The 21,627-nt window shown below is 39.0% G+C and overlaps 1 long non-coding RNA gene, 1 other non-coding gene and 2 pseudogenes across 2 annotated transcripts; all 4 read right to left on the bottom strand.

The window, feature by feature from the left end:
* Positions 1–603: 603 nt before the first annotated feature.
* LOC122049261 lies at positions 604–2,170 on the bottom strand. Its single transcript, XR_006130900.1, has 2 exons — positions 1,690–2,170; positions 604–1,218 (listed from the first exon to the last, which is right to left on the bottom strand). It is a non-coding gene; the product is annotated as an uncharacterized LOC122049261 (long non-coding RNA).
* Positions 1,241–1,326, bottom strand: LOC122049999. Its single transcript, XR_006131224.1, has one exon. It is a non-coding gene; the product is annotated as a small nucleolar RNA R16 (small nucleolar RNA).
* A 2,759-nt stretch (positions 2,171–4,929) lies between the features above and the next one.
* Positions 4,930–7,284, bottom strand: LOC122046198 (annotated as a pseudogene).
* A 245-nt stretch (positions 7,285–7,529) lies between these two features.
* On the bottom strand, positions 7,530–17,432 carry LOC122046199 (annotated as a pseudogene).
* Positions 17,433–21,627: the final 4,195 nt, after the last annotated feature.

Genomic DNA, 21,627 nt, shown 5'->3' on the forward strand with positions numbered 1-21,627 from the left:
ATTCTCAAATATTAATATTTGAAAACATGAATATAATTAGGAGAGGTAAAATAATACATAGAAACTAATTTAATGTCAATTTTGGTCTATCAATCAATTTTATTTAAATTCAACTTTGATAAAAATAAATAAATAAATCAGATTTTGATGTTTCAACACAGAACAAAATCAATTCAATTGATAAGAATAAAACAAAAGACAATATGTAATTTGGTCATTTTAAATTGAATCAGATTGATTTATTCAAAATTTTGATATTTCAACCTAAAACAAAATCAATTCAACTGATAAAGGTAAAACAAAAAAGAGATATATAATTTGATAATTTTAGATCTATCCTACATGATTTAATAATTTAAATAAGATTGAATTATAAGTACAGTAACTGACAAAGGTAAAATATAAAAAAGATATAAATTTTGATAATTTTAAAACTATCCTACATAATTTAATAATTTCATAATCAAATAAGATTTAATAATTTCACAATCAAATAAGATTGAATTATAAGCACAGTAATATCTAAATAAATCAAATTTAAATTAAATCTGAACGGACCCCAAACTCAATAGTTATTTCATTATTTTAGTTTTAGATTGACAATTATAAAAATATTTTTTTTTCTCATGTACAAAGTGCAATAAGACAAATATAATAAAAAAAAAGTTACTGCTTTTAGACGAGGGTGAGACGACTTTTGATAATAAATATATATCAGAAGTCCCCTTTGATTCGTTAAAAATGCCCTTTATTTTTGGCCTGTAAACTTACATTATCAGAAAGTTTTTCACTATTTTAGATCGACAACTCTAGAAAAAAATTCACATAACAAAATTTGCTCCAACATTGAATTCTTGTTTACCGAAAACACCTTGATATTTACCACAAGGCATTCATCCAAATGCTAAACTCCATTGCTCCCTCCCGTGCTATGCCTCTGCAACCTGGCCGGCCAAAGCCACTTCGGCGATGCTCATGAGAGCTATATGATTTAGCGTTGGTTGTCTTTTGACGATTTGCCTGCAATCAACGTTAGTGGAGGGAGAGGCGAAGTGACCGTATCAGAAATCAATTCCGATGGGTTAAGAAGCTCCACAAGGTTTGTTTGTCATGGAGGATCTTAAATTTTCGACTGCATGATCCAGTCATATGATTTACTTCCATGCAAAAATTGAGTATTTAAATCTCCAAAAGAGTTTCTTTTTCATCTGGTGTACTCTGTGATTTCATTAAAGATAAGGCGGGCATCAGATAATAAGCGGAGTTGTTGGTCTACACCAGAGTTCAGTGTGTAGGATAAGAATCAAATTAACATCATCTGCCGCAATTTTAACATAGAGAAAAATGAAATCTAACAAAAAAAACTGATGAAAATAAATCAACCATGGTGTTTGAGATGGATTTTGATCGATCTGTATGACGGCATTGCAACTAAAGTGCATGCGATCGGCTAGAACCACAATCGCTTGGATTTCCGCACCGATTCTATTCCTCAGGAAAAACACAAAATCAAAACTTGAGGCGAGTAATTGGTGCAATTTTTCCACTACGAAACAAAAGGAGAGATTTTTGAAGTCAAATCGCTTAGATCAAAGAGGAAGAAATAGATCTGAAGTGTCCACAAAAATCAAAAACAAGACATCGTTAAAAATCATCCACGAGGTTGGAATCGAAGTTAGAATTTGAAACCTCCGACTGAAGGAGGAAATATCTCTCAGAGGCTGATAAGGTTGCAGACATTCAACAAGGCATCAGATTCAGACCGCCCGTCTGCTACGTTCTCATCGTTGAGTGCGACATAGTCGAAAATCGAGAGAGAGATTTAGATGGGAAGAAGGTAAACGCAAGGGAGCAGAGGCGCCGATCCAGAGTCGAGACTGGTTAGTGAGATTAAATAGTTTTTAACATGGAGCAACGATCTAGGGTTTCATAAGATTCGGCCGCTGATGGGCCTCGACTGACCCATAGTAATGGGTCAGATAATTTTGCATATAATTTTAGGTAAAAATCAAAAGGTTATCCTTATTTTCAGAATCATCAAAGTTCTATTTTGATTTTTTTTTTTTTAAATAAAAAGGTGCTTCATCCCGGGGCCGGATCTTCTGGTCCGTAATTTGTGGACCAGGGGATGGTTCACTGTATAAGGACCATTGATTTGGATCGAGTCCATTTTTAAGTTGGTAGGGGCCATCCAAATTAAGGGTTTATAATAGTGGATCATCCCCTGATCCGCAAATTGTGGACCAGAGGGTCTGTCCTCGCTTCATCCCATATATAATTACTCAATTATCATCCACTATATTATTTTTATTATTATCTCTTGCCTATATTTTCTACCTCAATTCTCAACCAAGGGCACATTGAAATAGCTATGAACTCATAATTATTACAAATTTGTAACAGATGTGGTTTCGTAACTATTAACTGAGTTGTCTCCGATAATAATTGTTTGTAATTTGGTCACTATTTGTATATCTCCTTTCTGTTGTTTCTGGTGAGCACAGTTGAACTATCTCTATAGTCAAATCAAGTGGAGTTTGGAAACAAGAGTTTACGTAATCGAGTTGATCAAGCCTAACTGAATAGAGCAAGGATCCTCTGGTCTTTTGTTGATCAGGAGATGATCCACAACATAATTACGGTCTAATTACGATTGTGATTCAACCTCCGGACGATCTTCAATCGTCCACCTCATCCTAATAATCTGAATGGAAAAATAAATTTAGAGAGAGATTATAATCAATTACTATCAAATCGTGACCATGATTATATCATAATGCATTATAGACTATTCCTGATTAAAAAAAAAATCTGATCTAAACTGAATACAGCCAGCATCACCACTATCACTGTCATCCTCCTATCAGTCTCATCATCAGGTGCTATCTAATAGCTTGATTAGTATAAGCCCATGCCTTTCTCCTCCAACAGGTCATGTGGATACTCATTAATGGCGCGACCGCTAGGAGCTCTGAATTATGAGCCTCCCATACCTCAATATTATCCATTTCAGAATTTCAAAAACACATACCCCATTTCTATTATGCTTCTGTTTCTTTCTACAAAATAATCACTAGATTTGTGTGGGTGCGCATGTTTCCCAAATTTTGCACAAACCTTTTTAAGTTTTTAAAAATGTACTATATATTCTTAATATAGTAATTTAAACTTTTTTTAAGTCTCATCAATAAGTTTTGATGAAACTAAGTAAAGGACTTAAATGATTTCAATTTATTTCAAACTAAAATTAATGTATTCTTGGATTTTTTTTTTTTAATGTTTCATATACTCAAACTAGAATTCTATAGTATAAATTGAAAACGATGAATTTTTCAATTTATAAAAGCTTGAGAAAATTTATGACAGGATCATTTTAAAGTCTAAGATAATGATATTCATTAATCAATATGAATTCTTAAGCCAATGCCCATCTACTAGTTTCGTTAGAAAATAAAATTTATCATGAACTCTCCTAATTTTAAAAATATCAAACTTTTTAATTTTTGAATAGCGTTCATTTATTTTAAATTAAAATTAATAAAATCTACAAACTAACGTTTTCGACAATAATATTTTTTAAAAAAAACTTACAAAAGGTTGTGTAAAAATTTAAAAATATACGCACGCAAACCTAGCTGATTATTTCGCAAAAAGAATAAGTATCACATGAATGTTTTGCTGATTATTTCGCAAAAAGAATAAGTATCACATGAATGTACTATGGGCACATTTGGTCCAAGATTATCCATCTTATCCATGATAATCGTGTTTTGTTCGAGTTTTTCTCGATTCCAAAACATTAGCAAACGGTAGTAATTGGGGCATCAAATCCGGAATCAAAATAACTCAGGTTGTCTTAGTTTTTCTCGATTTTCGAAGGTCAAGCAAAATTTGTTAAAAATTATTCTGACAACCATCGGATCCGAGCATAGAGGTGACAGTAGACGGTAGGTGGAGGTCAAGCTTCACAATATTCAGCTCGTTACTATGTTCATTAAGTTCATGAATCAACTTTTAAATAAAAAATAATAATTTTGATATTAAATTTATAGATTTTACACTCTACTTATGAAATATATAGACAAATATATTAAAAAATTTTATTAGAATAAAATTATAAATTTTAATAAGAATATTATAATTTTTTCTAAATATACAATTTAATTTTTAGTGAATATTTAAATTTATAATTTATATTTATTAAACTCGTTTAAGTTCGATACAAGTTTGAATAAATTCGAAGCTATGAATATATTTGTTAAATAAATTTCAAACTTGGCTCGATTATAAACGAATCAAACTCAAATATTCACTTGGCTCGATTATACCCCTAACTAAATTATATATTAAAATCTTTAAATATAATTTTTTTATTATATTACTTAGATCGAATAAAATAATATTAGATTATATTTTACTTTTCATAATCTTAATTATGTGCTAAGATTATAGATATTAACCTAAACTAAACACGTCCTATATATTTTCGATCAAGTTAGGTGCGAAAATGAATTTCCTATGTGATCAAGCAAAATGCTGCTAGTAGGTAAATCGTCCGTGACTCTCTTAATGAATTTATACTTTTATATGATTTAAGGACAGACTCTATGCGTGTGTGATAAATATAGTCATCTTTTTATTATAATAAATTCATCCGGTGAACGAATTAAAAGATGGATTAAAAAAACATCTTATCTTATCATGTGAGTTGATGAGGCTCTATCACTGGGTCCGACCTTGGTTTTAGGAAAAGAGATCTACACTGATGGGCGGATGACAACTCCATAGACACCACGTGAAGGTGGGCCTCTTTCGCCAACGCGAGACGCCCTCCATACACGGCCTCAGTCGGAGACGGGGGATAAGATCCACAGCCCTCGACCAAAAGCAGACAGAGACAGCACGGTGCGAACTTATCGAGCAATATCATCGATAAACTGCATGCCGTAGTAAGAGTAATATTACTGGAAGACAACATAAGACAGACAATCTGTAAAGAGTCATTCGGCAAACGGTCGCACCGAGATAGCAGCTATGGAATTACATAACCAAGGAGCGGGAAACGGCTCGAGAGCTCTCTCACTTTGATGCCGCCACGCTCCCCACTCCCAAAGTGAGCTCGAGGTCATCGACTCCGACTTCATGAATTCTCTCCCCCTCCCAAGGCTTGACTGTGCCGCTCTCGAACTCGAACTCCATCCCCACTCTTCCTCCGGGCGAACAACGTTCCGCGTTCTTTGCTGAAGCGGCGCCGGGGTCGACGAGATTGTAGGTCGGCGACGCCGGGGCTGTCATCTGAAAGTTAATCCAGCGACCAGATCCGACAGTCGAGGCATCGGATTCATCGCATTCCGGGATGGTTGCCGGTTGCCAGTGATGACGGCCGCGCGTGGGGCTAGCAGGGGCGGAGGCAGCAAACATAGGATGGGAGAATGCATTACTATCCCAATCGAGTTTCCGAGTTTTTGGCGAGTTTTTGGCGGGCGAGAAGCAGTCGGGGAGGACAGGGGCGGAGTGACCGGCGCGCTGTTTGAGATGCGGAGAGGTGGGAGGGTGGATAGGTTGCGGAGGAAGGGGAGAAGGCAGGCAGGATTGACGCTTTGGTTGGCAGAGCTATCGAGACGGTTGGGACTGGGGAAGGATGACGATGAAGGACTGGCATGGTAAGAAGGGACGGGACTCGGAAACGAAGATGACAACGGACTCAAGAGGTGCGAGGAACACGGGCTTATGTTTGTCGACGGCCCTCCGGAAGCAGCCTCCGGCGGTGGAGTAGGCGGCCTGCATCCCTGTCAAAGACACGGATGATCTTAATAAAGGATTAGTAGACTGAAAGTATATATCGAAATGCTCTTCTATCTCCCAATCATCACGGCAATGGCTTTGCGTTGAATTGCTCTCGACATACTTTTGCAGTTTCGGTCCTCTCCGAGACTGGATTCTCAGCATCAGTATGAACAAGCGGAAAGAAACAAAAGGGCGAAAGTTACTTAGGGGCAGTGTGGAGACACAAACTTCGAGGATCAAATTAAAGAAACCCCCATCATCTTGGGTTCAATGACAAATCCTATCCATCAGACTAGCATTGATAAAGTGAATAAGTGATCCAGTCAAAAAAGAAGAAGAAGTTAAAGAAAAGAGATGCCAAAGTAATTTTTATATCGATAACGGTCAGTACTTTCAGAAAGAAAACCAAATTATGTATAGAGAAAGTAGATCAATGTAATAATACTGTGCGAAGAACTGGAAACAAACAGATAAAATTAAACAGATGGATCGAGAAAGTGGATTCAAATCGATTAAAACTGAGGAGAAATAAAAGAATTCGGAAGGGGAAACTTTGCAATCAGGGAGGATGATCCACATGGAACTAGAAAAAGGGAGGACAGATCAGAAATCTATAGTCAAGTGGACAACGAAGAGGAAAAAATAAATGAACAGATCTGCAGCAAAGAGTTCGATCCATTGTGAATCAGGATCAAATTTACTAACAAAAAAAAAAAAAAAAACAAAGCGACGAGTTCCATAGCCACTGTAATATGCTATGGCAAACCCTAGAACTTGAGAGAGAGAAGGAGAGGTGACCTTGCGGTAGGTGGTGCCGTCGTCTTCGACGACCCAGCCGGCTTCGCGGCAGAGGGCCTTGAGGACCTCGTTGTTGTCGCAGTGCTTGGGGAGCTTGTAGTTGCCGAGCGTCCGCAGGCCGGTGAAGATCTTGGCGGCGATCGCCCGTCGCCTACGTTCCCGGCGCTTGTTGTTCTCCCTCTCCTTCCAGGTGGGCAGCCGCCCCCCGCCCGACGTCATCCCTCCCCCTTCCACCGCCTCACCCCTCGTCAAAGCCTCACCTTTTCTTCGTCCTCCGTCACTCTGCCACTGTTTCAGCCCTAAAAAACCTTCTTTTCGCCAAGGAAGCGAAAGGGGGAAGCGGGACCTCGCTCTTGCGTTGCCCCCAGCGCGAGCCGTAGGCAAGAAAAGCAAGTGTGAGTGATTGCGGAGGCGCTATTTGCCTCCTTTTTTTTCCCTCCTCCTCCCTGTTTCTCCCTCTCTCTCTCTCTCTCTCTCTCTCTCTCTCTGGAGGGATGCTGCTTTTGCGCAGAGGAATCTACAAGGCCGCTCACGAGGAGGGTGCCTGTTTATGTCTAATACAAAGCGATTGGACAGGTTCCGTTTGCGCTCTCTCTCTGGTTGACTAATTATACCCTGCTACAAGGCTACTGTTCTACCAAAGACCTCACTGAGTCTCTATCTCTCTCTCCAGCTCTGCTTTACTGCTTCTTTAGCAGGGAGAACCTCTCTTAGCATAGACTGGGTAAAGTATGCACTAACCAGATGTTATATTATATAATATACTGTTTGCGTGGTTTTTGCATGTCAATTTGTGTCACAAGTGGTGGCCTGTCCCACCGCACGCAACTTGTTGGGTGCAAACATTGTCGTGTGTGTGACTTCATGGTTTGACTGTTCCCTAGAGTAGAAGGGAGAATGAAGGCTGCTGAGCATGGACATCTCGAGCAAAGAAGCACGCCAGCTTCGCAATGAGAAGCAACATGGAATTTTTTTATTCATTTGAGTACAAAGATATTTAATAGAAACAAGAATGGCACAACGAGAGAATCAGCTCTTACTCTGCCCAAATTCGATGTTGGCCTCAGGAAGTCCATTTACTTTCTCTTTCAGGAGCATCACATCTTCCCCTGCTAATTTGCTATCGGCATTTATATGTGTCGGCAGCTTAACCTGCTTTTCAGACTCAATGGCCCAGCTGTAAGCTACCATGCCGAGCACCGCGAGTAACGTTCCTAGGATGCTCTTCAAAGTGAGGGAAGAATCGAAAAGTATCCATCCCAGTATAAGACACAGACAGTTTTCATATGACCAAGACTTGGAAGGATGTTGCAGAGAATCGACCGATGCAAAGATATTGGCTCATGTTGCAGAATACGGCCAGAGCGCAAGAGAGAAGAATGAAAAACTGCAAACAGAAAATGGTTATGCAACAAATCAGTGACAGCCTAAGAAGGGATTCGTTATGCATCTTTGTGGTGTAAACTACCCTCGATAAATACAATTCCTAAGAGGCGGTAAGTATTCATACCAAAAACAACAGTGGAGTAGATATTTGTTGTTTCCTTGTATTACAAACAAAAGGTAGCTACTAGAACTGTGAGTTATCTTGTGTGCAAATTTGTAGCAATACCTTCGAAAATTCAGAAAGGCAAAATCAATTGCATTACCTTTCATGTTAAACTAGTGTTCAAGTATTCATTTATGTTGCTTTGTGATCAATTTGCACAAGATTAGATGCATCAGCTTGGCTATAATAACCAATGATGCAAAATAAGTTGAGGCAAAATCTATCCACCAGAAGCCTTATCCAACTTTGTAAACAAGGATGCAGAACTTACAATTGCTCCTGAAGAATAATGATGTTCCATAAGCAAGCGGTGATTGAGGTAGTAATCAGCAAACGGACCAACCAGTACAAGAGAGATCGCCTGAACTGGTGCAGTTTTGCTCAGAAGCTCAAAGGAACCAATATTGTATTTTTTTTGGAAGGACCCAATAATCTGAAACAATGTGATAATAACGTGACTATGTGATAGAAACAAACAATTAGAAATAATATATGCCAATGTATGCAAATGCTGAAGTCATTGCTGGAAGCAAACGTGAAGACTTCCCAAAAAAAAGGATTAAGCTGAATAGGTTTCACAGTATACACATCAACAGGATGAATTAGTTAACTGTGAATCCCGAAACACTAGCACAATCCCATTCCATTTATACGAGATACACCATAACACCTGAAAATTCAGTATAGCATACACATGTAAGTATGACTTGCAACACATCTTTACTACCAAATACACTTTGAATAAACAGAAAACCTTGTGATTATTATAACGGAAATGTGATATATTAAATAAGCCTGAAGCTTGTGAAACCTATGGAACAATTGAACAAACTTGCAAGCAGCTGTGAGTGTGTGCGCGCGCACGTGTGTAATGAATTTGTTTAAGAAATTATTACTGAGGAACAATGTGCAAACTACTATTATAAACTGGTAGCATTATTGCCTGATTACATAGAAAGAGAAGTAGAATATTGCATTTTTGCCACATAAGTCAATCTAATTAGAAATTTAGAACGCATCTATTCAGGTTGCTATCCTAGACCAGTACTGTAGGATGTTTAGGACATAGACCTACGGCGTAAGAATATAATAACCACAAAACACTGCAACAGAACATCCATAAACTGGTAGCATTATTGCCTGATTACATAGAAAGAGAAGTAGAATATTGCATTTTTGCCACATAAGTCAATCTAATTAGAAATTTAGAACGCATCCATTCAGGTTGCTATCCTAGACCAGTACTGTAGGATGTTTAAGACATAGACCTATGGCGTAAGAATAGAATAACCACAAAACACTGCAACAGAACATCCATATAATATGACATGAAAACAATGGAAATAATATTGCTTGCTAGGATAGCAATTTGATCATTTATCTAAGATAAATTTTGGCATATCGACACAGAAACTCTTGAAAAATGTTTTTTAAAATATATCTGGCCTAGAATGCATCTCACCAAGAATTTGAGGGAAAAAGCAAGAAGCAAACAAAAGAAAAGATATATATGTCCATGCTCAGTTTAAGATTAGGTTCTCACAATTTGCTGCAGTGATGTGTAAAAAACAGCAACACAAGCACATAGAAGACCCTTATCATTAATATCCACATTTGTTAGTGTGCAAATACCTACTCCCACTGCCACAACAGCTACAGCTAATATCACTCGAGATGAGTAGTGTTTGCTGTGCAATAGAAATTCCATGAAGCAAACCACAGGTATAATGCTCAGTTTTGAAATCTGAATATTTTAGAGGGAAAAAGAAGATTAAGAGTTAAGACATTTGAATAAAACCATGTCTCTTTCATCTTGTCAACAGGAAAGTTGTAAAATAGCAAACCTGATAGAATCCAACAGAGTTCAGCATGAGACTAAGATTCATTCCAGTAATTGACAGATTTGCAACAATGGAGTGTTGTTTCCGGTAAATTCCGGAGTATGCAAACTGATCGTCGAGGCTAGTGTTCGACACTATCTCCGTAAACGATATTGCTCCGCTACGGTGCTTAACGGATTGTTGCAATTCGTTCCCAAGATACAACGACGACAATCGTCTCGGAATCGTAGCACTCCGACTTCCGAGACCAGCGAACCTTCTCGTAAGCTTCTTGGACTCTTGAATGCACAAGATGAGTGAGTGAATACTTGAGGAAGAGAAGATTAAATTGAGTGTTTTGATTCCAATCTGGAGGGTTCTATTTATACAGAAGGAAGAGGCTTTAGGGAGGGGTGTGACCTTTGGGTGGATTAATCTGGGCCGTCCGGACTGAAGAGTTATAACCCTTCACATAGCCCCTTTAATCTCATCCATCAGATATAAGAGTTGTGACCCTCAGATCTATCAGCCATCGGATCTGGATCCATTGATCCGATGCTTCAGATCATGTCTCATCCCAAGCCGTCAGATCGTGACTCATTGTGATCCAACGCTCTAGATCGCATCACAAGCGATCCACCATACTTCTTTGATCAACGTTGATCAACGCCATCAACCAACTGTCCATCATCTCCCTTTGCCCACGAGGATGTCACATAGGCACTGCCATGTCAGGTACTAGCCTGACACGTCACCCGAGTGCCATGTAGGCACTGCAATGTCACCTGGAGCATAAATTTAAGCTCCTCAATGCTCCTCGCGACGATGCGAAGTGCAAAGTGCGCCTACAAAGCGCCCATTGCGCACGTGCGCACGTGCGCACGTGGCGGGTGGCGGGCTCACAGGTGCGAGCACCTGCTCGCCCCTGAGCAAAGAGTACATGGTACTTTTCTGAGTTAACTCCAATAACTCAACATCATTAATAAGTAAGGAATGCACATCGGAAATTTCCGATGTGGGACTATTCTCCCTTGCATTTCCTTAATGAATAACCAACGTTATTTTGGGCCGACTTTGAACATTAATTTCTCATTCACCCTTAATCGGTTTTGAGCAAATTAATAGTCTAAATCTATCTACGCGAAACGTAGATTTCAATTTTGAAGTCAATTATGACTTTCAACAATTGATGGCTTCCGATTTTTCCTCCTCAAAATCGTATTGGTCCATTTAAGCCCCAATATCCAACAATCCCCCACATGAATGGAAATTAATGTAATGCGTGTATGCATGCTGACACTTTACAAGAGCCCAATCGATAAGTCATCGTGCGGAGAGGTAGTTGTGGCTTTGAACCTTCCGTAGTGGAATGCTATCGAGTATACTAAGCTCGCAGTGAACGTGATGTCTTGAATTGCTTTTGTGTATACTAAGACAATAACACCCACACAGACTATCTCACCTACTTTAGGTTCTCATGGTTGGTTCCGTTTGGCCATGGACACCATCTTGGATTCATGAGTGTTTCGTTGAAGCGGCCTGTCTTCACACTCATAGGTGACACTTCTATCAAGAGTATCCTACCATACTCCACCTTATAAGGTATGAAGTCACTAAAAGCATAAGCAACCTCACTATACGAGGTAGATGACAAATTCATCCTAGGATCGGGATAGAGATAAACTATCTCCCGTCGAACCACAACTTCAAACTTTGTTGTCCCATCAACCAAGATCTTGGGATCTCCAATAACAAGGTTGGGTTTTCCACTTCATCGTTTCAGTTGTAGATTTTTAATCCCATTCCTCTTGATGAGCATACTTGATCTCGACTCAACCCTTCGTAAGAGGATCCGCCAAATTATCTTTGGACTTAACATAGTCGATTGCAATCACTCCATTCGAGATCAACTGCCTAATGGTATTATGTCTACGACGTATATGTCTTGACTTCCCATTATACATACTACTCTGTGCCTTCCAATCGCCGTGTTTTCTATCAATCATTGGATGGACATAAAGCTTTGACTCATGAACAATTCCAAGAAGTTCATGACCATTTTTAGAGAACTTCACATTTCTAAGGTCAGGTCTTAGAATTCATCAATGATTGATACACTAAGAGGGATGATCAAAGAGAATTTAGGCAAATGACTAGTCAACAGTTGTGTACCATATATAGTCATCATGAGCAGTTTAGTCATCTACCTGATATGCCTAGATTCCCTCCTACAGCAAGATATCCTGTTCGAAAAAACCTACCACCCCATCCATATTTCAAATATCAAGATATCCTCCTCAACACCTTCGATGGGCGTCGTTTGGATTCTTGGTGAAACGACTCAACTTGTTGACTGCACAGGCAATATCCGGACGTGTGCAGCTTGTAAGATACATCAAACCGCCTATTATCCGAGAGTATTCCAATGCGATATGGTCTCACCATGGTTTTTCGCTAAGTGTTGACTTAGATCCATGTGTGTTTTACGTTAGAAAGATCGACGCATGAATCTTTTCAATCATCGATTCTACGTAATGGGATTGTGTTAACTATCCTCCGATGTTCGAGAATTTTAATTCCTAATATAACATCTCCTTGACCCATATCTTTCATATCGAAATTTTCGTCAACATTTTCAGAGTCATGATTACATCATGACACGCCCATTATTATACATGTCGCTCACGCATGCATGATTATATAGCCTTTGGTGTGTCTTTGACATAAATGCATTTGTCACATTCATTTATTCTGAATTCGTTTGACACGTTACTTTGTCAAATTTTTCGTGCCATTGTTTAGCGCTTGCTTAAGTCCGTATAACGACTTAACAAGTCGACACACTTTTCTCATTTCTTGGAGCTACGGGTTGCTCCATATAAATTTCTTCTTCCAACTCACCATTTAAGAACGCAGTCTTAACATCCATTTGATGTATTTCAAGGTCATACAGTGCTGCAATGGCTATTAGACTCGTATGGACGTAATCCTTGTCACCGGTGAGTAGGTGTCGAAGTAATTAAGGCCTTCCTCTTGCTTGTACCCTTTGGCTACAAGTCCGGCCTTATACTTGTCAATTGATCCATCGACTTTATACTTGCGTTTTAGTATCCACTTACAACCTAATGGTTTATTACCGGAAGGAAGGTCTACTAATTCCCAAGTATGATTATTCACGATAGACTCAATCTCACTATTGACATTTTTCCACATTGGAGCATCGGGACTAGAGAGAGCCTCACTTAATGTTCTTGGTTCCATTTCGACATGAAAGTCATGTAACCGCCCGAATGATTTCTCAACTCTAGCCCGTTTGCATCTGACGTGGCTCTTTGTTTTCGATCGTCGATAGTTCTTTTATAACACTAAGTTCGGTAACGACATTCTCGTTTGAACTTCGTTGTTATCATTTTCAACATTCCTTCTTATTTGGGAATCGTTTTGAAGAATATTGCATTCGAGATTATGGTTGTTCCCATGAATATCGTGAATGTCGATTTGTGAACTAGGAAGCGATATGCATTACTATTATGGCATATCCGAAAAATACCACATCGAACGTTTTAGGTCCGATCTTTACTTGCTTTGTTTAGGTACTTGACCTTTGCCAAGCACCCCCACATTTGTACGATGGCTCGCGGCCTTTCCATAGTTATAAGGAGTTTTATCACTTTTCTTATGAGGGATTTTGTTGAGAATGTGATTTCCCGATAATATTGCTTCCCCACAAGTTTTGAGGTAAGCCTGAATTTATCAACAAGGCATTCATCATCTCTTTTAGTGTCCGATTTTTACGTTCGGCAACACCGTTCGATTGAGGTGAGTAAGGTGATATTTTTTTTATGGATAATGCAAGATTCTGAACAAAACTCATCAAACGATGCACCGTATTCTCCACCTCTATCACTATAAATTAATCTAATTCATTTATCAAGTTGATTCTCAACTTCTGTTTTATAGGTTTTAAAAACTTCTAAGGCTTTGTCTTTATTTCTTCAAAGAAAAACATAACAAAACCTCATGCAGTCATCGATAAAAGTAATAAAATATTTTTTACCTCCTCTAGTTTGCTCGAATTTTAAGTCACATAGATCACTATATATTAACTCTAAAGGAGTCGTTGACCTTTCCACTGAGTGAAAAGGTAGTCTTGTCATTTTTGCTTCTACGCACACTTCACATTTGTGTGTTTCATCCACATTGACATTTTGGTAATAAATTTTAATTGACGAGACGTTTAAGAGTATTATTATGCACGTGTCCGAGTCGATCATGCCACAAATTAAAACACTCAACAACATAGTGGAAGCATTTATTTTATTACCATCAATATTTGAGTACAGGCATTACAACCATTTTGAATAGACCCTTTTCTAGGTACCCCTTTCCTACGAAGATATTATTCTTCGTAAGTACAAAGTTGTCTGACTGGAACACTAGCCTAAATCCGGCCTTAACCAGTGCCGCTCCGAAACTAGGTTCTTCTCGATGTCGGGAACATGGAGTACATCAATGAGTGTTAGCTCCTTTCCGGACGTCATCTTCGAACAACTTTTCCGAGTCCGACAATTGGCGGCGTCGTGGAATTACCCATATAGAGCTTCCTGCCATTTATCGGAGTATACTTGGAGAACATCGCCTTATCGGAACAGATATGACGAGTTGCTCCAGTATCGATGAACCACCGCTTCGGGTTATCCACCAGTTGGCTTCAAATACAACCGCAGTGAGATCCAAGTCCTCAAGAGAGGTTGCGGCGTGGTTCGCAGCATCCTTTGGCCCCTTGGTTGGCTTCTTTTGGCGTCTGCAGTCCTTGGACAGTGTCCCGCCTTTCCACAATTGTAGCAGGATCCCTCGAACTTCTTCACTTGTGCCTTCTTCTTGAACTGCTTCGGCTTTTTAGCGTTCGGCTCGACCAAGGTTGGACATATCGTACATAGTCCGCTTGGTTCCTCTGCAATCGGATAATTTCGATTATCCTCCTCTATTCGTAGCCTCGGGATCGGTCTTGCACCCTATCTCCTTTTGCTTGTGCTTTAGGTAATTCTTGAAATCCTTCCACGACGGAGGAGCTTCTCAATTACCGCAAGAAGCGAATGACTTCGTTAAAATTCCGTTCCTTCGGCCGGATCATGCAGATTAATTGCATATCTTGGACTTGAGATGAGACGCTCTGAGTCCACCATCTTGAAATCCAGAAACCGCCGACGATGAATTTTCAATCGGCATTTTCGGTCTTGTATTTCTTCTCAGCGATTCCCACAAAGATTTATTGTCTCGATGAACAATACTGCGTTATCTGTTTGAGAATGTAGTTGCGATACGGAAAATCTCCGTGCGTCCACGTATCGCAAGCAACCTTGCTACCGTCCGTAGCGATTGGCGGGTCTTCACGCAAAAACCGTACAAGGTTTAGCGTTGTTAAGTAGAACAGCATCTTCTGCTGCCATCTTTTGAAGTCGGCTCCGGTGAATTTCTCGGCTGGATGGCGGGCTCACAGGTGCGAGCACTGCTCGCCCCTGAGCAGAGCGTACCTGGTACATATCTGAGTTAACTCCAATAACTCAACATCGTTAATAAGTAAGGAATGCACATCGGAAATTTCCGATGTGGGACTATTCTCCCTTGCATTTCCTTAATGAATAACCAACGTTATTTTGGTCCAATTAGGCCCCAAGATACAACGACGACAATCGTCTCGGAATCGTAGCACTCCGACTTCCGAGACCAGCGAACCTTCTCGTAGGCTTCTTGGACTCTTGAATGCACAAGATGAGTGAGTGAATACTTGAGGAAGAGAAGATTAAGTTGAGTTTTTTGATTCCAATCTGGAGGGTTCTATTTATACAGAAGGAAGAGGCTTTAGGGAGGGGTGTGACCTTTGGGTGGATTAATCTGGGCCGTCCGGACTGAAGAGTTATAACCCTTCACATAGCCCCTTTAATCTCATCCATCAGATCTAAGAGTTGTGACCCTCAGATCTATCAGCCATCGGATCTGGATCCATTGATCCGATGCTTCAGATCATGTCTCATCCCAAGCCGTCAGATCGTGACTCATTGTGATCCAACGCTCTAGATCGCATCACAAGCGATCCACCATACTTCTTTGATCAACGTTGATCAACGGCTGCCATCCGTTCGCCCAACCAATTGTCATCTCCCTTTGCCCACGAGGATGCCACATAGGCACTGCCATGTCAGGTACTAGCCTGACACGTCACCCGAGTGTCATGTAGGCACTGCAATGTCACCTGGAGCATAAATTTAAGCTCCTCAATGCTCCTCGCGACGGTGCAAAGTGCAAAGTGCAAAGTGCAAAGTGCAAAGTGCAAAGTGCACCTACAAAGCGCCCATTGCGCACGTGCGCACGTGGCGGGTGGCGGGCTCACAGGTGCGAGCACCTGCTCGCCCCTGAGCAGAGAGTACCTGGTACTTTTCTGAGTTAACTCCAATAACTCAACATCATTAATAAGTAAGGAATGCACATCGGAAATTTCCGATGTGGGACTATTCTCCCTTGCATTTCCTTAATGAATAACCAACGTTATTTTGGGCCGACTTTGAACATTAATTTCTCATTCACCCTTAATCGGTTTTGAGCAAATTAATAGTCTAAATCTATCTACGCGAAACGTAGATTTCAATTTTGAAGTCAATTACGACTTTCAACAATTGATGGCTTCCGATTTTTCCTCCTCAAAATCGTATTGGTCCATTTAAGCCCCAATATCCAACATGGAGAACCAAAAAAGCTCCCAGAAAGGAACATACTTCGACACAGAGAGACCAGTGGCATTTGAGATCCAACCAACAAGAGCAGTGACGCAAAAATGAAAACCTGTCAGTGTCGTTGCTGCATAAATAAACTGCAATTAGTGAAAGCCACTGAAAAAATTGAATCCCAAACAAGAAGCAAGAAAAGTATTCTGTATTTAAAAATAGATAAAACAACTTCAACATAACTCAAGGGAAAAAATCGATCAAATTCCAGGAAAAAAAAAAGAAGAAGAAGAAAAAAACAAATCGAGACAGGGAGGAAGAAAGAGAGCAAGTACCGTAGCAGAAAGCGTAGCCGTGGGGCGACATGAGCTGCTCGTTGGCCATGATAATGCCGACGGAACTGATCACGTTCATCGCCCAGGCGCCAACATCCGATACCACAGGTTTCTTCTCGAGATCCATGATGTCTCCGCCACCGCCGCCTCTTCCACGGATCCCTAACACCCGAACACCCCCGATCAGCGTGGAAAGGGAAGTGAGCGGAGGCGAGGGCTTCTCCGAACGCAACCCGACGAGTTTATTTATACAGTATGATCCGAGGAAGAAAGGAGAAAGGCTAGAAGACCTGGCGATGGCAAATGGAAGAGTTGGAGGGGGAAAAAAAATCCAATCTTTGAAACCGCTTTGTTTGACGATGCCCTTTTGGCGTCGTTTCTGCCGGCCTTCCAATTCGAGATCTCGCTCCCTCTCCAACGGTATCGCGTAAAAAAACTAACGTAAGCCTTAAAGGCTTAAAGGCATTTGAAGATGCGGCCCATTCCAGAAACGCCGTACCTTCTCTCGTGGGTCCCACTCCAAATGGACCACCTGGCCATTGACCGTTTAGGTAAAATATTGCGTAGAGGTTGGGCGATAAATAAATTAACCCCTTGAGAAGGGATCGAATTCGGAAGTTTGAAAGCAGATCTTTTCGAAAGGATGATCTTTTTTTTATATATTGTTGGTATGGACGATGTTCACTTATAAAATAGTGAGGGTTATTCATCTCACCAATATATATAAAAAAATCATCTCTTGAACAGCAAAAGCGATCGAGAGGATTCAATCCCAGAAAGTTCACAAACAAAATTTGACAGGTCCCACTACCGGCTCGTTACGTGGGGACCACTGTTGCGTAAGTAAGTTAGGCAAGCTGTTGAAATAACAATTAAAGGAAATCTGGATTCAGCGATTTACCCATGAGCATAAGAAGTTGTGTTTTTTTTTTGTTTTTTCCCAAATCATATAGGTATTTTAAAAATGGTCAAATCTCATATCTTGTTGTATATGAAATTTTCATTTTACCCCTATGAAGAAAAATAAAGTATTCTGAATGATGAAGGTGTCTTTCAAAAAAAAAAAAGCGACCTGCATTTGAATTAAAGATGATCTGTGACGAACAATGCAGGTAAATTTCTGATAAACAATGTGAGTAACTTTACTGTAAACGGTTAACCTTCGTTATGAGAAAAAGTCAAACGGAGATGAGGTAATAAATATCGAGCCGGTGGAGAATATTTTTTTTTGCAAATAATACAAGTTCGTGGAATGTAGCATAGGTAAAAATCATCGCTCCAGTTTAGTATCCTATAGTTTTTTGAAAATTTTACAAGTTATTGTATATAGAAAAAAAAAAAGTTGATTGAAGAAAACCTAATAAATGTAGCTCCAGTGTAGGAGCTTCTCTAGTGAATAGTGCAATGTATAGCCTCGATAGTCTTCATGAGGCACATGCTCCCGACCACACGATTCCCTCATAACTATGAAGTCAAAAAGTGACAATCTTATTCCAAGCGGTGACTTTACTAGTTGCTTGTTATTGGATTTGAGAATGGTTGAAGGGAAGTATAAGAAAGTGTAACACGATATTCAAAAATTCAAGTAGTTGTAAAATACTTTGAACCAACCTTTTAGAGATACTGTAAATCTTGTTATGCGATGTTAACATCTCAAATTGCCCTTATCATTCTTGTAGGCTAGAAAATGTTTGTTATATTCGTCTAATAATTATTTTTGTTATTATAGAAAAATCAATCATAGTAGGAATACTAGTTGATATCACAGTGTGTACGAAGTTTTATTCTCTGATCAATCTTGTGGAGAACAAGTGCTATTCTACTAATGTGTAAATCCATTAATATGATGGGTAGATTTGCATTTTATGGAACCTTGGCAACATGGTTTAGTAAATTGACGATTATCTTGCGATCTTAATATTATACACGATCTTAATGTTATACATCTGGACTTTAATGCTCTTCCCTTGTACTCTTGAGAGTTCAATTCATAATACCCTGAATCAATATATAAAAAGTGTGGTTATGTAACTTGTATGTGGAAATTTGAAATTGGTAACTAGAAAATTTGGAACATGTGATGATCTATTATCTTCTTTCACTTGGCTAGTGTGTTTTAGAAATATTAACATATTTAATAAAAGTGATTATTATTTACAGTTGCATCAATGTAGGGATATATTTTTTGATGAAGTTGTCTCATGTAAAATGGAATCGATTGATTCAAAAAATGAAGATCGACTCAGTAATGGTACACCAAACATAAATACTAGTGGCAGTAAAATAGCATCTTTCACTTCTGCTAGTGGTGTGGTGAGTATTGAAGAGAGTAAGAATTGTATATATAATTTGAGAAAAGAAGCAGTTAGTATTGCTGATGTCGCATGCTAGAGTTGTTTGAAAGAATTATTTGAAGATACGTTGACTCAACAAGAAAATACGACATTAGGATGGTAATAGAAATTGAAAGAAATGTATGTAGGGGATGAATTTATAGGGAATGATATGGATTATTCAATAGATCTGACAGTCATAATGATTTAATATAGTGACCTTGAAGATGCATTTCTATTAGCTGAAGATGGGTATGTAATGAACTAAAAAATGACTGACTTGCAAATGCATGAACAAGATGGGAGAGATGATTTTTATGTTGGTAAGGTAATGTAAAGTTTCGACAATTTACCAAACAACTTAGGTGAATATGCATTTTCCCCGATCATCTGTATGGTTTGGAAATGTCCAAATAACATAGTCATTATCTTCGTTTATACACATCTCTCTTTCTTTTTATTGTTCATTTTAAAAAAATGTCGAACTGTAATTTTTTTTTACTGTATTGCTGATTTAAAAAAATCAACAATAAAATATTGTTGCTTCCAAAATCAGAACACAACGTTGTTGCTAATTTTTGTTGTTGATTTTCAATAAATCAGTAACATTGTATTGTTAATTTTTAGCAACACAATGTTGCTGATTTCCGAAATTAGGAACACATTGTTGTTGATTTTAGAACATGTTGATATTTTTTGGAAACCAACAACAACTTTGTTACTTACTTTAACTTTCATATTCCTCACTACACTCAATGGGAGTATTAGTAACTAAATTTTTTTTATTCTTGTGTAGATATTCCCAACCAAAAATAATTTAAAGATGCACTTTGATAAAACCTAATTTTGTCGTGCAATGGATATCAAAAGAATTAAATGACCGAATTCATTCTACACTAATGTAGCATAGAGATGACTCGGGTCGTCTCCCAACGAATGTAACAATAGGATGATATCTTAGGATTGATTTGTTATTGCTTTTGGATTTTTAATATGGAATTGGGGGTTTTGGTTTTGATTCTAAATCTAATAAATGAAGAGCAAAGCAAATAAAAAACTAATCTAATACTAGAATGAAATCTAACTAGGTGCCAACAATTAATCCGCAATGCATTATCACCCTACGTTATGATTTAACCATCAACACACTTACTAAGAATGAAATAGTAAGACACAATTGAATCTGATCTAAAGCAAATATTAAACCCTAACTTAAAACTTAGCCACTTAACAATTAACCAAGCTTAAACAAGACCTAAACTAAATTGCACCAATGTAGTTCTAACTACTTAACACGAATTAAACTTCAACAAGATAAAGAAATGCTAGATTACTCAATAAGAACATAATAAACAAGAAATTTATTCTAAGCTACAAAAACAGTAATAAAATGAACTAAAATGATCCAACTCACAACCAATCTACACAAACAACACTTCTTGTCATCACACAAGAAGCCGGAGACGAGAATGTCCAACTCTGGTCATCAGTGAATAACCCTCAGCTGCAAATCAATTCCAGAATTGCTCAGCAACTCCGGCGGAACGCCTCCGACAAATTGGAAACACTTTGGAACTTATCAATGAACGAAAATCTGGAATTCTACAAACCCGATTCTCTGAATCTGGATGGAAGCTGCGGATGGTGGATGATCGTCGGATGGAGTTCAGTAACACCGGAGGAACATCGCCAAATGTTTCTGATGGGAAGTGGAACCACAGATCGGAGGAATGCCACCAAATCTGTGGTGGAAACAGAGAATCGCAGAAGTAGTTTTCCGCTAGGAAATGCAATCGCCGGTGGCTCTAGATGATCGGGAATTATGTCCAATAGCTGCCTTGAAGCTCTTCACCGAGGTCATCTCCTGAGAAGATGATCGGAGTTGGAATCGGTGTCGGAATCCTCGGAGAGGCTCACGCCTCCCTGCTGCCTGATGCGAAGAGCACTGTGGAGATTTGACGAATGAAGCTAGCACTGTAGCTTCTCAATTTAAATCATATCTCAAATCTGTGATGGACGATTGTGATTCTTCTGCCTTTGATCCAACGGTGAGATTTGATCTAAATCTAATCCAAAGGTTCACATCTTCATCAAGGAACATGATCTATATATTCTCTCCTAGCTCGGATGGACCAGATCTTCAATGGATGGTTTAGATTGCTCTTGATCTCGATGGACGGTCCAGATTGCTCCAAGACTTGATTGTCTTGTTTAGCCTTAGATTTGAGCCCAATTTTGGTCTGATCTGATCGAGTCCATGACCCTTTTGATCCTATAAAGATC

This window comes from Zingiber officinale, chromosome 2B, assembly GCF_018446385.1.
Source record: "Zingiber officinale cultivar Zhangliang chromosome 2B, Zo_v1.1, whole genome shotgun sequence".
Taxonomy (NCBI): domain Eukaryota; kingdom Viridiplantae; phylum Streptophyta; class Magnoliopsida; order Zingiberales; family Zingiberaceae; genus Zingiber; species Zingiber officinale.